Source organism: Octopus bimaculoides, chromosome 4, assembly GCF_001194135.2.
Source record: "Octopus bimaculoides isolate UCB-OBI-ISO-001 chromosome 4, ASM119413v2, whole genome shotgun sequence".
NCBI lineage: Eukaryota > Metazoa > Mollusca > Cephalopoda > Octopoda > Octopodidae > Octopus > Octopus bimaculoides.
In genome coordinates this window covers 18278702-18283462 of record NC_068984.1, presented here as the reverse complement: position 1 = coordinate 18283462, position 4761 = coordinate 18278702, and the positions used below count along the sequence as shown (strand labels likewise).

The window sequence follows — 4761 nt, the reverse complement described above, 5'->3', positions numbered from 1 at the left end:
AAAAAAAAAAAAAAAAAAAACACACAACGATGTTAGCAAGTAATTATGAACTGGCTTTACAAGTGTTGTACACTTAAAGTACTCACAGAGAGAAAAAAAAATTAAGTATTATGTGAATTAATAATAACGTTAATGAAAACAAAAAAAAAACAAACAAACAAAAAAACAGCAAAAAAAAAGAAGAGAACTTCTATTTGCACATACGTACATAGACAGACACATGTGTACACAAGCATACATGAAAGCACAAATTATTATTGTTACACTAGACGTTAATTCAGTCATCAAGTAGAAGAGGATTATTTAAGTGTTATAAACTTTTTGATTTTTTTTTTTTTTTTTTTGAAAGGGGAATTTTTCCGGTTGAGAAAATGGAAGAGAAGTTTAGAGTGAATGATGAGAGAGGTGCAAAGAGTGAAACAGAATGGCAGATTCTCTGACAAATATTAGAACAAGGTTTAAAACTTTCATAATTTATTTTCTTTTGTAATATTTAATAATAAACATTTTATTGTTAAAAGATTTCCTTTATGTTATGGGTCTTTCATTTGTTTCATATATCAGGCGTTTCAAAAGCTATATATATATATATATATATATATATACATATACACACACACACATATATATATGTATATATACATATGTATATGCATATGTAATAATGTAATAAATATTTCAGTCACGATTTATAGCAATCTTATTGAAAGTGATAAATAAAATAACTGAATATTGTATTAAAATACCAAGTGTATTAGAACACAAAAATGTATCGGCATAGCAAGGGTGTGTGTTGCCCAAGGTGGTCTCTGAGTTTACCTCTACATCTCTGCCCCCTAACCACAAGCCTATACAGCAGACTTCAAAGTACCTCTCCACTCACTATTCTATGGAAAAAAATGCCCACAAGAAAGTCAATAAGACAAGTTAAATTTATCAGTTTGATTTGGAACTTTGGAACGAGGGGCCCTACACATGCTGAAACTGGTGAAATAGATACTGTTGATGTTCTGTTTCAGTTTTTGCTGGTTGATAACTGCAGGCAAGACAGAGAAGTGGGGGAGAGGGGGTGAATGAAGCAGGCTAACACTAACTGAAGAGGTTAGTGGGACCTGTTAAATTCAACACAATATAGGTAATGAAATTAAAAGTAATAGGTGAGTTGAGAGTTCTTGAGCAGAGGTGGCATGAGACTAACAACCCAGAGTAACAGAGGGTATTGTAATAGTGCTAGAAAAAACAGCAGAGATGGGAGACAACATGTCTGTGGGAGACTTGGAGCTAACCAGCTGAGTTGCCTTTCTCTGGATGGGGTCTTAAAATGGCTCTCTGTCAGTTACAAAGACAAGAGTTCCAGTTGATCTGATCAACGGAACAGCCTGCTCAAGAAATTAACATGCAAGAGGCTGCACTCTACAGACACACGTACCCTTAATGTAGTTCTCAGGGAGATTCAGCATGGTATAGAGTGTGACAATGCTAGCCCTTCGAAAAATATAAGTACTACTCATTTTTTTTCAGCTGAGTGGACTGGAGCTCAGTGAAATTAAGCGTTTTGCTCAAGGACACAATGTGTTGCTGGATATTGAACCCACAACCTTACAATCATGAGCCAAATACTGTAACCACTAAGCCATGCACCTTCACAACATGCTACAATAGTGGCAAACTGACAGGAAAACCCTGGTGACCCAAGAGATGAATGGAGGACAGAGTCAACAGGTGGGTAGGTTCCACAGTGGATTTAGACATGACACAGCTGAAAGCACAGGTGATATTGAGAGCAACAACACTGTTACACTAAACTTGAAGGCAAGACACCACAAAGTAATGGCATAGGAGAGATGGTCCTCAGCAAACCTTGGTATACAGAAGCTGTACTTGTGGTCATTAAGGAATGAGAGACATTCAATAGGGTGCTGGTGGCCAACTCCATTAACTTTGGTTTATTGGAATACAGAGGTTTTCCTAAGAATACACACGTGTGTGTGTGAGAGAGAGAGGGGGAGAGGGAGAGAGAGAGGGGGAGAGGGAGAGAGAGAAAGAGAGGGGGAGGAGTTTAAAACTTTTGTGCGTTTAAGGGTGATTTCTGGGTTGCATTGTTTGAAGGTAATGGAAAGGACATTGTCAGGTATGGTAACCTTTTTAGTTTGAAGTGAATGGAAGTGCTTCTACACTTGGTGTGTATGTGCTGAGACCCCCTTCGGTCATGACTGACCATGGGATTGCACCTAGACAGTTACCCTCCCAGGCACAAGTCCGAGCAAGGTTGTTTATGGAAGACCAGCAGTCGTCCATGCATACCGGCCTCCCCTCTCCACACCACCAGTGTGAGCATTGCAATCACTGATGGCAATAATTTTGGAGAGGGATGAAGAGAGAAAGCTGTTCTAAATGTAAGATAAGATACGGTTGAAGAGGTGTCGGCGATTTGGAGCAGTTTGGAGAATGGTAGAGGAAGCAGATGTATTACGGGGAGACTTTGAAGCTGAGTAATTGCAAGTCTTCGTTGCTGATATCCAGGAGGAAGGGAGGATTGGCAGGGAGAATGGAACCACATACTATCTTTCAGAATGTAGCCTGGACAGCAGAGCTGAGTGATGGATAGAGCTGATGGTGGGTAAAACTGAGCAATGATTAGTACTGAGTGATGGATAGAACTGAGCGATGGATAGAACCAATGGATGGATAGAGCTGAGTGACAAATACACCTGAGTGAGAGATAGGGCTGAATGACAAGTAGAGTTGAATGACAGGAAGAACTGAGCAATGGAGAGAGCTGAGTGATGGATAGAACTGAGGGATGGATAGAGCTGAGCAATACAGCTGAGTAATGGATAGAGCTGAGTGATGGATACAGCTGAGCGACAGATAGTACTGGGCGATGAATAGAGTTGAGTGATGGATGGAACTGAATGACAGATAAAATTGAGCAATGGACAGCGGTGAGTGATGGATAGAGCTGAGTGATGGATAGAACTGAGTGAAGGATAGATCTCAGAGATTTGTGTTTCAGTTATAAATAGGATGTGGGGGTTTGCATGTTAGTAAAAAGTGATGTGTGGTATCAACGTTGGCTCAGAGTCCACAGATGCCAGAAAAGAAAGTGAAGAGTGAAGTGTCTAATGAAGTTAGTTTTAGACATCTAGTGAAATGTCAAAGGTCATAGTGTGTTCCAAGATCATGAAAACTCCCAGCTACAAGCCTGATCCCTGCTTGCAACTGAGTAGGTACTTATCAACGCAATGGTAATATGGGGATGTTAAACTAGGGACACAACAAGCTTTAACCCCCACCCCCTAAAAATAAATAAGTGAAGTTCATTTGAGGTCAACTTATTTCTGTTTATCTGTTAATTAAAATTGCGACTTTGTATTATTATTTTTATATAGCACTTTCTATATTTAGTTAAATGTTAGTAACATTCTAGTTATTTCTCGTTTCTACAACATCCTAATTTAAACAGATTAATTAACTATTCAAACATAACATCGATAAACAAACATTACAAATATGTTCAAATAACCGAAAGTTATCGTAATTTCTCATTAAAGCAAAGGAAAATGATTAGTAATGAACCATATTCAATTAACTCTGGTTGAATTAAGAAATGCTTCACATTCTTCATTAATTTAGTAAAAACCTTGCTCACAAGATAAGACTGTTGCAGTAACATTTCAGTTATTTTTAACTAAAAACCACACTTGAAATATTTTTAACAACTGATTCTCAATCAACAGTAAATGCTAGGACAATGCTCTTGTTTTTGCATCATAGCTAATTTAAACACGGTGAGAAAATACAAATATATATATATATATATAAACACAGACATACACACACACACATATACATACATACATACACACAAACACATATATACATACACATACATATATATATATATATATATATACATATATACATACACACACATGCATACATACGCACGCATGCACTTACACCCACCTACCCACGCATGCACATACACACACACACACCTCCCCATGTACATGCACAGATAGTTCACAGCAATACAATAACAAATTGAGCATAAAAATTTTGTTCCCAAGACAAAATCCAGAATTTATAGAATTGGCAGAAAAGAAAAGAACAAACCGAGAAAACAACGCTTAATTACTGCAACAACAGTAAAACAAATAAACGAACAAACTCAGGGATTTCGAGACATTATTGTAACACTATAAATTTTTTAAAATATTCCTCTTTAAGAAGACGTGTCAAAGGAAGGCTTTAACTAATTATATCGGAAAACAGTTCAAAAGAGATTGAAAGTTCTATCAGTTTTATTGATTTTAATGATTTCATTTACCAATTATAAAATTACATTTGTTTTTTCTAACATGCAAACGAGGAATAAAACTGTAGAGTAGAAACAGCCCAGCTAAAATGCAATATGTTAATTTGCATCATTATTCTGCTATTACTAAGTTAACTTTACTTCGGGTATAGAGAAGGATACATACAACCTACAACAAATTTCTCGTCGTCGTCTTTTTATTATTATTATTCTTAAGGTGGTGAACTGGCAGAATTGTTGGAGCGTTGGATAAAGTGCTTGGCGGTATTTCCTCCAGCTCTTTACATTCTGATTTCAAATGCTGCTAAGGTCAACTTGGCCTTCAATCCTTTCAGGATTGTTAAAATAAAGTACCTATGAAGTACTGGAGTTAATGAAAGCAACTCATCCTTTACCCCCAAAATTACCGGCCATGTGCTAAACTTTGAAACCACCACCAC

General features: G+C 37.0%; 1 protein-coding gene across 1 annotated transcript in view; it reads right to left on the bottom strand.

Moving 5' to 3' along the window:
• Window positions 1-4761, bottom strand: part of LOC106881370 (kinesin-like protein KIF13A) — a 696895-nt gene that overhangs the window by 333123 nt on the left and 359011 nt on the right. The window lies entirely within an intron of this gene.